Source organism: Sesamum indicum, linkage group LG9, assembly GCF_026168435.1.
Source record: "Sesamum indicum cultivar Baizhima isolate 11 linkage group LG9, ASM2616843v1, whole genome shotgun sequence".
Lineage (NCBI taxonomy): Eukaryota > Viridiplantae > Streptophyta > Magnoliopsida > Lamiales > Pedaliaceae > Sesamum > Sesamum indicum.
This window is the reverse complement of record NC_142665.1, coordinates 16,464,110-16,477,285: the sequence shown is the minus strand read 5'-3', so window position 1 is coordinate 16,477,285 and position 13,176 is coordinate 16,464,110.

The window sequence follows — 13,176 nt, the reverse complement described above, 5'->3', positions numbered from 1 at the left end:
AAAAAATGCCTATGTTCTCGGGCACTACTAAATTTATATTTACTATTACAAAGAAAGATGAAAACCAAATGTAAAAATGAAAAGGCCAATTTTCTTTGATTTAGGATGTCATAAGATTGCTTCATATATGGTATTTCCTTTCAAAGCCTTGGCCATAATTTCCGACTTGGGATATGAGCCATCATCTACAAATCTCCACCATGGTGATTCTCATAACTTCTTCAGGAACAATTTTGATAGTGTCTTCAAATTCAATCTTCAAATTTTGACAGTATTGACCGAGTATCAATAGGATATACAGTGGACCAAATTTTTTGGATTTTCACTCCTTTCATAGAATTTCTTGTATAAGATGAAATTGGACGTTTCATTCTTGCGTGATAGATTTGGTTCTTTACTAGTTGGATGCTACTTTGATTGTCGCAATGTATTATGATATATTTATGATAAACTCCCAGTTCACAATTATCTTATGTAGTAGACAAAGCAACTGTTGACTGTAAAGTTGATTTCCAACTCACTGGGGCTTTGCAAGTGTAAAACGCAAAACTAGTAGCTGATCTTCATTTGTCAAACTTACCAACAAAGTTTGAATCAGAATACTCAATAACACACTGATTGTGTCCATGCTCAAATGTCAATGCAAAACCCCAATGCTTTTTTGGATCTATAATAGAATCCATTTCACAGCTTGTCCTTGGTCTTTTTTAGGATCATACATATACCTACTCACCATTTCAATTACCTGTGCAATGTCTGGCTTTGTACATACTATAATATACGTCAAGCTACCAACAACATTTTGTATAAGGTATTCTTGATATGTATTCTCGTTCTGCCTCATTCTTTGGTGACATAGAAACACTAATTCGGAATGAGGAGCAAAAGGAGTATTAATTGGTTTTGACTTTTCATTCATAATAAAATGTTTTAGTACTGCTTTCAAATATTGGTTCTGAGTTAAGCAAAAGCCTCTTTAGTTCTCTATCTCTGGTAATTTTCATGCCAAGAATTTTCCGTGCTTCACCTAAATACTTAATTTCAAACTCCCTTTTCATCTGAGTCTTTAACTTCTCAATTTTCATGTGATTGTTCGAAACTATCAACACATAAATCAATATAAAGTAGAAGATATATAAATTATCCATCTTGTAGCTTGCACAAAATACACAAAATGGTTGTATTTGCTTCTTATGTATGTTTGCCTGATCATAAACTTTTGTCAAATCTCTTGTACCACTGTTTTCGAGATTGCTTCAACCCATGGAATGATTTTTCAAGTTTATCAATAAATTATTTTCCCATAAATTTCCTCTTCTAAGTCTCATGTTAAAATGAATTTCTTACATCTGACTAACCAGACAACACAATGGAATAACTATGAGCAACTAAATTGGGATTAGAGAATGGTGTTTGATACAGCTGGTCCTATATTTCCTCTGCCATATAGTGAACATGAATTTCATAATTATAAGGATAGATTTAATAAAATGACACCTATTAGTCATCAGTCAGATGAGAATGAGGTTGGTGTGAGTTCTAACAATAGGGTAAAGTACAATACTGATAAGTTTTTTGATATTGTAAGCGTTGCAGGATCAACCGTTCTACAGTGGAAGTGAGAGTCACTCTTAGTTATCTACAGTGGCAAGGCTAGTAAACATCAAATCTAAATCCAACCTACCACAGAGTTGATTCACACTACAAAAAAAGGCCTTATTGGGACGGTTTTGGGATGACTTCGGACGGAATTAGGACACAAAGCCTCGCTCTAGTACTCACCATCCCAAAACAACAAGGTCGTCCCAAAATTCCTTCCAAAAACGGACAAAAAATAGTAACCGTCCAAAATCGTCCCAAATATTGTTCTAAGATTTTGGTGGGTAATAGTTTGGGACGACATTTGCGACAACGACAAAGCCGTCTCATATTTGGGATGATATTAGGAATGACATTTGGGACGACATGAAGGTTTCTAATTTTCTAACGAGATGTTCTTCTAAATGTCGTCCCAACAAGTCGGCCTTGATTCCGTCCCACAATTTCAATGACTAAATTCTAATGGCTACTTTTTTCGTCCCAAATTTCGTCTGATTTAAACTCTGGTGGGTTAAAATTTCAAAATTCTCAAAAACTTGGGACTGCATTTGGGACGACATTAGGACAATTGTTCCTCTTTCCTCTCAAAATTCGTCCCAACGTTGCGTCCCGTTTCATCCTCGAATAATAGTCTAATTTTTCAAATACGATATATTGATATTCATAATCTAGATTGGTTTGAAACTTCAAGTAAAGTAATATAACATTAATGTGATCATATCTAACGGTCGGATCTAAAATCGGCTACTTCCGTCGAATGATTTACTGTAATGATAGTTGATTACAAAAATAGTCTCATAAGTATGAACATTGAATTATCGTATTCCTTCTTAACAAATATATGATATAATTTTTATGCAATTCAATTGAGTTGTAATAAAATGTTAATAGTTGATTTACACAATTTGGAGTTATAGACTTATTTTTTTATAATTATTTCTACTTTTTTCAAATTGATAAATAAATTAATAAATTCATTCCGCGTCTTCAAATTCTGGTAAACCATTTGAAATCCTAGATCTTTGATTGTAAGAGAGATACTTTTCTTTACACACATACACATATATATATAGGCTATTTATTTTCTCTTCAATTAGAACTTATTTGTGGATGATTATATGTCTCTAAAAATATTATAATAATTATAATCAGACAGCTTTTTGACTAGAAGAAATCACCAGAACTACAATTAATATTATTTTCATGTTTATTTGTTTTTTAAAGTCAACATGCCTGCTTATCAATTTTTCCAGATTAAGCTGAACTCCTTTGGTTTGTTTAAGTAAATGAGGTGCACACAGAGAATTTTTTTTTCTCACGGGGAATATATCGTTGTTATGTAGAAATAGAAGAGGAATAGAAGTAGAAAATGATGAATGGAAGAGCTAAACCAACTCAAGATTGACCACCGCTTCTTAGCTTCTTCTTGATTGGGAAAAGGAACCATTAAATGATGCCAGAGACTTTAGTGTTCAATTTGTTGTCCTACATTTGTTATTATTTCATGTTAGGAATTGTTAACGAAGAAGCCTCAGTAAAGTGCTGATTTTATTAGATGAATTGTCCTTTTGACTGAGTTTGGTTCGTGCTTGATCCCAAATGACAGATCCTCTCATGCACAAGTCCACTTATGTGAAAAAATGCATTTGCATTTGGTGGTATTTCCTACATAGTGTTATTCTTTTCCTAGCTAGTTGAGATCAGCATACCCCCACACAGTCTTTAGACTTCAGATGAGATTTAAGTTCACAGTCACTGTTGTTTCTGCTGAAACTAAATAGAGAAAATGCAACTTCAAATGATATATATTGCCCTTGAGAAATCAAATTGAAGAAATTCAGAAGTTCAGCTATGTTTCCTTCGCTTTAGAGCGAAATACTTGCATGATGCACACCAAAATTGTATAATCGTAATTTAGTTTGTTTTTCTATTTTCTCAAGATGTGTTGTTATGATGGCATGAATGTTTCATGTAAACACTTAAAACAAAAAATTACATATCAGAATAACGTATCAAAAAATTTTCTCATGATAAGTTACACTTCTTTTTTTTTTTCCTTAAAACAAAAAATTTAATTATTTACTAACGTATTATATCTTACTTATTGTTATGAGACATATCAGAATTGCTTGAGGAGCGTACCTCACATCTGATGCCACCGGAGGTGGGTGGCTCATCTGCTGCCAGTGTCACACCTTTAGAGGAAGAATAACTTTGGATCGAGGTGACCAAGGGGAGAAAGAGGGGCCGAGTCTTTGGTATGAGGCATTGACATCAGATGCCATTTTTCTGTGGACCAAAGACCACAAAGCATCGACATCCAATGCCGCCTCTCCCCTAGAACCTCCCTTCTCAACACAGTTTTAGAAAATCAAATTTATGTTGGGCATACTGCTCAACAAGATGGGGATCCAGATGTTGCTCCCCAACCAGCCACTAGCTGCTGCAATAGTAGGATGAAGAGATTGCAGACCCTTAGCCAACCGTTAAATTAGGATTTAAATTTTAATATTTTTATTTTAAAATTCAAATTGTGAAATATGCACTGGATTTAAATTATTTTGGCTAATTCAAATTTATTTTGTATGACAAATATTATCTTCAATCATAAATATAATATAGTAAAACTTTGCCCAATAAAAAATTAAAAAAAACAAAAACAAAGATTAATTTTTGTAAATCAACTAAAAATAGGGACTAAATTTTGGAACGACATTCTGTCCCAAATAAAAAAAAAAAAAAAAACACGTCCCAAACGCCGTCCCAAAATCTTTCAAAAAATAATACGTTCGGTTTAAAAGTTACGTCCCAAATTGTCAGTAAGTCTGTTTCAAACTTATATTTTAATTATTCATCCAAAATGAAATTGGGACGACATTCCATGCCAAATAAAAAAGAAAAGACATCCCAAAGGTGGTCCCAAAACCCGTCCCTAAGGATGTTCCAAACTTATACTTTAATTATTTGTCCTTCGGACGTGCTTTCGGACGGCTTCAATAGGGCGTCCCAAAAATCGTTCGAAATATTTTTCGACGGGATGTTTTAGGACGGACATCGTTTCGTCCCAAAAGTGTCCCAAATCTCGTCCCAAAAATGAAATGGGACGTCAATCTGTCCCCAAATTCGTCCCAATAAATCCGCTTTTTTGTAGTGTCAAGGTGGACTGAGGCATCATTTTAGGAGGATGAGGTCGAATATGTTCTAGTAGTTACTACAGAAAATGAAATTCCACCTTTACACGGTAAACGTTATAACCGATAATGAATAATTTGCTTATAAATAAGAAGAACAAGAACAAGAAGATAGTTTTAAAAATTTATGAAAAGAATGATGATGATGAACAAGCAATTGGACAAGATGATGATGATGAAACACTTGAACAAGATGATGATTATTTATTGAACAAAATGTGTCTCATTTAATTTTTTGAGATGATTATTATTATTTATTAATCATACTATATTTTGTTACAATGTTTCTCATTTAAATATATTCAGAAAATATTAAAAAAATAGATAAAGTGATATAATTACATAATGTATAAAAATATATAGATAAGGGATAAATTTATTTTCTTATAAAAAAGAAATATATATAACTTAAATTTAAATTACAAAAAAATAGATAATACATAAGATATACATTCTCTAATTTTAATAAAAAAAAAGAAATAACATCAAATTTTTTTCTCTTCATTCTTTCTTTATAATTTTTTTTATTTTCTTCTCATTTTTCCCCCTCTTCCGTCCCCCCCTTCCCTTCTTTTGTAGTAGGCCTGTAATTGGATAGGCAATCCCCCTACCTAGGTCCAAGCTCAAGCCCAAGCCCTAATAAAATTCAATTCATTAATTTATACTTGGGCCTAGACTAGACCCGACCCGACCCGAGACCCGAGATCCAATGTATCTTGGACTCGGATCAACCCTATCAGACCCGGAACCGGTCCCAATTTTTTCCCTCTCTCTTTTTCTCTGCTGCAATGCTACAGCCCTTCTTGGCCATTAAATTTCTATGTATATATAAAGTAAAAACTGTAAAGCAAAAATTTCTTAAGGCCATAAAAAATGAATTAAGTGGATTATGTAAATTAAAAAATTTAAGAAAATAAAGTAAACCACTAATAATATTATATCCCAACAATATATACATATACATGAAGTAAATATGAGAGAAAATTATTTAAAAAATGTTAAAAGCAAATTGCAGAAATAGGTGGATTTTGATTCCTTTAAAATTTTAAGTGGCACGGCGTTGACGCTGCAAATATTTTATTTTTAAAAAAAAATTATTTCATGGCACCACGATCTAAAATCGTGGTGCCATTTTTTTTAATAAAAAAAATAAGGCTAAGAATCTTAGCAGAAATTAAAAAAAAATTATGATGAAAAATTTAAAATTTCGAATCTCTGTGAAACATTGACGAAAATGAACAAACTTGATCTCGTTGGAATTGTCTGGATAAGAGGATTCAAATGATGGTGGTCTCAGGTTGTGATTCATTTGGACGGCGAAGAAACGACGGCAAACAGCTTCAGCACAAACGTTCACGGCAGAAATGCTTCAAATTTTAAGATCTCAACAAATACTTGATGAAATTGAACCTACTCATCGAAAGATGCCCACAATCGGTTGCTAGTCTCTAAGTCCCTGCTTTGGCTGTGCCTTATCTTAGGCTTAGGCCATCAATCCAATTCTGAGCATCCATATAATACTGCTTATTTTATTCCCTTGCAAAGATAAAGACCAGATTTGTCCCACCCTCCTCTTCTGGGGATCTGACCCCCTTGATCTTCCTCTAGGGTTCGTGCTTTCATAAGCTCGCTCGTGCTATTTGACCTCGTCCTAGAAGATTCATACTAAATCTATGCCACCAGCTCGACGTCCTCCATCTTCTTCGAGAAATAGTCCCACTTATGATGAAATTGCAGCAGGAAATCCAGTATCGAAAGAAGTACTCATTGCTCGAACTAGTGTTTTTATATTGGCTCCTTGGAGTCCCCTTTCTTTGTGTGCCTATGGGGAATCTCATAAAGAATTCAAGTGAAGTGGTGGATATCATTCCTGACAGGTTGAATACGTTGTACTGATCGGACTAGGCAGCTGGCAAAGTCCTATGGTTTCTCTTTCTGTGCTTGCTATGAAGGTTTATGTGACACACATAGACTTGAATGCATGAGACACGGAAAGCCTTTCTCGCTCGTATCGAAGACCCACTCTATCGCTAGTCGCCTTGGACACCAAGAAGGTTCAATACAACTTCCGGACATCCGATACATACAGAAAGGAGGAAAGAAAGCCACAGGCAGCCAATCCCCGGCCCATGTTTAGGGTGGGATCTATACACACCCTTTTGAAATGCCTTTTATAAGCGCTTTTGATAGCGTGTCTAAGGTATTGTGATAGCTAAGTTAACTCGCTTTCCTTCCATTATGTAAGGGGTAGGGAGCTCGACCGAATATCGTCCTGTAAAGCCAGGGCAAGTTAGATGAAGAAGATGGCTCCATACGGGATATGGGTGCTGTTTGTTGAGAAATATTAGAGAAGAAGCGCGCATTCGCGCTACCAAAGAGCGCATAGAGGATTTTGAGGGGAGGCAGCACGCGCTGCGGGTGGAGCAGGAAGACCTAATTGTGCATGCTGTCCCCCGCGGTCACCGAGGAGACTAGAAGAGTCTGTCGACTCTTTTTCTAGAAGATTCAAATAAGTAGTCCGTCGACGCAAAGTAGTGTGTTTTAATGCACGGCTTTCTCTGTCTTTGTTTGGTTTTCTTTGTTGTGTTTGCATGTATGGGCCAAAACCTAGTCTAAAGTGTTCAATGCTTATGTTATAATAAATACTTTTTCGTAAAAACATGGCTGGCTACATTCAAGTATAGCCAAAGAAAGATGAGACGGGACAGACGGTCAGAGGCCGCAGCAGGACTACCACTTGGGATGGGAATGGCTCAGCCCACATGCATCATTTGATGAAAGCACTCCAGTCCGATCACCTCCTCGAAGTGGTTTGTCAATGCTAATTATATCAATGGTATGGCAGGCGGCAAAGGCACTTGGCTAGTTACTTCTATTGATAGCACAGTCTTAGTTCAAACCAGGGAGAACTTGAATCCAGCTCTAGTTCTAGATCCTCCGAATCCAGTGATAGAATGCGCTGCTTTTGTGCCAACCTTCTCGCCGAGAAGCTAGAAGGAATCAGTTTGAAAGGGTGGCGAAGTGACGGATGAAATTCCTTTTTGTAGTTCACAGGCACTCCAGGTAATCAATCGTGGGTTGGGCAAAGGGCCACTTCTTTCCTCGGTTAATAGGTCTTATCCGCTCTTGTCGACTCTTCACTCATGCTTAATGTTGTTTTCATTTGATTGACGTGTGTCCTTTGTTCTAAGTTGGTGCTCGCACCGATCTGTTAGCAGCACACCATCCCACCATTCATTAGTCCTATCTTATCAACCGTATTCCTCTTTTTGATTCCGCCTGTTACCTCTTACTGGATATTGCATTTTCTCGAAGAGCGTATAGCTGAAAGCGATAGACCGACCCTACCAACAAGATAAAACCAGATAAATAAAGAGCTCATTGGCTACTTAACGGACGAAGAAGTCACGACTGAATGCCTTCTACCTATCGATTCTACACAAGTAAGATGTAGGATCAGCTTAATATTATACCATAAGCAAGCATTTCTGAAGGAAGCATGTGTTCAAAGAGCTAAGGACGCACCTTAGACTAGTTGAAAGCTAGTTGGAAGAAGAGAAGCAAGCGGGGAATAGACAAGGTAGGCGCTAAGAGCAAGGAGAAAAGAAGTCAAGGACTAAGGCACCAGCCTATCCTCAAGCGAGGTCGAAGGCTTAGCCAATCAACTTGAATCGGACTTCCAGCTAACAATAGGCAAGGTAGTAGGAAGCAGGATTTCTTACAAACTGATAATAATACCCTCGTACTAGATGCTTTGAATAGAACTAGTCCCTCTTAACCTTCTAAAGCCGTTCGGTCCCTTTCAGGTCCTTCTCTCGATTTTTTCTCTTCAAACAAGCCACCGGATTCAGTACCAATCAATGGTGGATCCTCAACTTAGACAGTTGAATTTGGGTATGAATGGAAGGAAGTTCGCTTCTAGTAAGTTGAATATGGCTCGGTGCCTAGCACTGATCTCTCGATCGTTTTGGGACATTGTCTTTGGTCGGGCGATGTCTCTATCGATGGAAAAAGGCTGACAAAGGGTATTTTGTTTTCGCTCCTTACGTCGTAAGCCTTGAGTGTTCTATTTCTACCTGCGTATTGAGGTCAATTTCACCAGTTTCCGTTGCTAACTAAATGATGACGCACCCCTTCCTCGCTTTAGTGAATACTACGATATTATGTTGCATCAGAGAGAGGAGCCCCAACAACTGGATAGAACTTTCCTCCCCATCTTTCTGGTATCTACCAAAAGACCGGATGTATTCCGACGAAATGCTATGGATTCTAGGCGGACTATAATGAGGAGGACGACAGACCCATCCCATCAAAAAGGAAAGAACCAATCTTATGGATTTTGCACCTTCTAACATAAAGAGTTGATCATTCTCCTCGCACAGAGCTAAATAAGGCAAGTCCGGACTCTAGCATCTATAGCTCATAACTCATAGCTGCCAACCCGAACATCTAACTCATAGTCCAAGAGGGATAGAGCAGTAGATCAGCTTACTCTATTCTTCCTTGCAATTAGAATAGCGCCGACCGGACCGGGTCTTGGCTTATAGACAGGCTTTCAGCCGGGTCTTCAGCCGCTCTTCTCTCCGATAGATGTCAGCTTCGAGCTTCTTCTTCGAATCAGCTCTCGCCTCCTCGATCGGGGGAGGTTTCCCGAGTTGAATAAAAGACTGATTCAAGATAAAGACCTGAGGGCATTATCTTGAGGGGGCAACTTCCTAGGATTTTCTCACTCTCAACCGTCACTGAAAAAGACTTGAAGGTCAACTATAAGGGGGGGTTCGTCAAGGAGCCTTAAATGGCAAAAAAACAACTAACTAATTCAGTAAATGATGGTCGAGAACACCTTAGCTCGGTCTCCACGAGAGTATAGAATGCAAGCAGAAGACCAGGTAATAATCCCAAGGCGTCCGTAGGGGGTATGAGGGAATCTATATGATGATGGAGATCCTAGGCACTTTAATGGGCAGCGAAGGCTACGAGACGGCGGCCATAAAAAAAAGAAAATAACATCAAATTTTTTATTTCTTTATAATTTTTTTATTTTCTTCTCATTTTTCCCCCTCTTCCCTTCTTTTGTAGTCGGTCTGTAATTGGATAGGCAATACCCCTACCCAGGCCCTAATAAAATTCAATTCATTAAATTATACTTGGGCCTAGACTCGACCCGAAACCCAATGTATCTTGGAATCGGATCAACCCTATCAAACCAGGGATCGGACCCAATTTTTTCCTTCTCTCTCGCTCTCTCTCTCTCTACTACAAATGCTGCCCTTCTTGGCCATTAAATTTCTATGTATATATTAAGTAAAAACTGTAAAGCAAAAATTTCTTGGGGCCATAAAAAATGAATTAAGTGGATTATGTAAAATAAAAAATTTAAGAAAATAAAATAAACCACTAATAATATTTTATCCCAACAATATATACATAATACATGAAGTAAATATGAGAGAAAATTATTTAAAAAATGTTAAAAGCAAATTGCAAAAATAGGTGGATTTTGATTCCTTTAAGATTTTAAGTGGCACCGCGTTGATGGTACAAATATTTTTTTTTAAAAAAAAAAAAATCTTTCATGGAAGATCTAAAATCGTGGTGCCATTTTTTTAATAAAAAAAATAAGGCTAAGAATCTTAGCAGAATTAAAAAAAATTATGGTGAAAAATTCAAAATTTCGGATATCCGTGAAACGTTGACGAAAATGAACAAACTTGGTCTCGTTGGAATCATATGGACAAGAGGATTCAAACAATGGTGGTCACAGGCCGTGATTAATCCTGACGGCGGAGAAACGACGGCAAACAGCTTCAGCATAAATGTTTACGGCAGAAATATTTCAAATTTTAAGATCTCAACAAATACTTGATGAAATTGAACAAGGTTGGTCTCCTTGGAATCGTCTGGACAAGAGAATTCGAACGGTGGTGGTCTCAGGCCGTGATTCATCCTGACAGTGGATAAACGGCGACAAACAGCTTTAGTGCGAATATTTCTGGTGGAAAAATCTTCAAATTTCAGATCTAAACAAATACTAGATAAAATTGAGCTAAGTTGGTCTCGTTAGAACCCTTAGGTTGAGGCAAGTCCAGTGGTGGTGGTCCGTGATCGTGGGTCACTCTAGTGGCGGCGAATCAACTGCGGGAAAGTGCGGTGGTGGTGTTAAAGCCCATTGTCCACAGTTAATAAAATTTGAAATTGTTTGAGGGGAAATGTTTGTCTTATCAAGGGGAGTCGAACGGTATGTTTGGTGGCCGACAACTCGCTGTGACGACGCCGAAATTTTAGAGAGAAGGTGCCGGTGGTTTTGAGAGCGACAAAGCAGCTTTCTTTTTTTTTTTTTTTTATAATTACGAGGTAACATCAGTTGTCTTTTTTTTCTTTTAATTCAAAAGTTTCACCGCGTTCTTTGTTGGCGGTGACATTAAATTTAATTTTTTTTCAAATTTTCAGCAACATGTTACGGTGCTGCCCATATCTGTAATAAATCAAAATCCTCCCTAATTCTGTAAATTTTTTTTGTATGTTTTAAATAATTTCTACTAAATATGATGAAATTGCATTGGTAGGTACGATGAAAAAGTTCCAACAAATTGATCTCTACACATACAAATACAAAATTTAAAAGTGCAACCTATCCAATATAAAAAAAATAAAATAAAACATTAAGAACCAACTTCACTCCCTTTCTCCCTCCATAGTCTGCAACAATTGAGACTTCGTGACACCACCTATCATGAAAATGGAAATTGTCAAAGTAGTTAAAATATAAAAATATAAAAACCAAACGGGTAAAAGAAAACAAAAAGGAAAACAACTATCAACCTTATATGTCATTACTTTAACCGTTATCTGTTTGAGTTTCAAACGGTTCCATATTATGAACAACTGCAATAGTCAAAAGATAATAGACAATAAATTATATTAATAAATACAAGATTAACCATATTAAAGATGTATTTAATTTTACTTACATATTTTGGGAATTGATCCGATCCAATCATCAGCTACTATCAATGCTTCTATTGCATCTGGAAGCAAACACATACGTGATTCATCAATAATACGACCACTGACACTAAATGCCACCTCTGATGCAACGGCAGTAGTTGGAACTGTCAAAATGTCACGTGCTATCTTTGCCAATACAGGTAGTCTAAGTCTATTGGTTTTCTACCAATCCATAGTCATTTTTTTCCCACTCGATCATTTTCAAATCAATCTCACAAACATCAGGAAAAAATACATTCGAAGTAGGATACTTGCGACAGCTAAAGTGATAAGTAGCTCCATAAAAGAAACCCAGAAATTTTAGTGCAATGAGATGGGATTTTTCTTAGTGTAAAACACTTGCTCTTTTCTTGAGGTGGCATCGAAAGCAGCGGCGGCAGCGGTGGGTTGGAGAGGGATTGAGCAGCTTGGAGATCGGTCACGACTCACGAGACGAGAGAACGAGAGAGCAGAGCGATGTGACCTGTATGAAGAGAAAAAATTTGGGGATAGGTTCGGGTAAGAACGGTTAGAGCGGGTCTTTTACCCGACCCAAACCTAATCATTTTAATTTAATGGGTTGGATCTGTGTCTGGGCCTGATTTAAAATAAAGGACGGCCTATTTTGCAGCAATTTTCTTTCATTTGTCTCTTATTTCTCTTTTATTTTCTCTCATTTCTCTCCTCCACTTCTCACTTCTCACACCCTCCATCATTCTTCTCTCACCCACCACTACTTTCTCTTGCCGTCCGCTAGCACAAACGTTTTCTCTTCTCTTCTTTGTATTTTCTTAAGCTATATTTTTTTTTAGTTTTGGTAGATGAGTTATTAATATTTTTATACTTTTGTTTCTTTCTTTAACAAATGTCAATGAAAATTAAAATTTTCAAGTATTTTTTTTTTTAAGATGGTTATTTTGACATTGTATTGTTGTAAATGTTGATATGTTGTAGATGTTAAAGATGGTTTATTTTGATGGTGTATTGTTTTATATTTTGGTAATATAGTGGTGTCCAAAAGCACCACATCTTATGTCCAAAAGCAAGTTGTAAGACCAGCTACGAATGCAAATAATAGTAGTAATACAACTAAACAATAAGTATGTAATTTCAACAGCTTGAGACGAGATATGATGTCTGGAATATGACTGCCCATCGAATCAAGACACACCAACAATGGCCAAATAAACAAAAAAAATACAAGTAACCCTCTTATGATATTGTAAATAAACAAATTACCTTCCTATAATAATAATAATAATTACCTCTCTATATTTTTAAAAATGCAACAAATTACTCTCCATACATAGGGAGATAAATTACTGTTATTTTTTTTATATGAATATAATTTACTAATTTACAATATCATAGAAAAGGAAATTGCATTAAACCCGCCGAA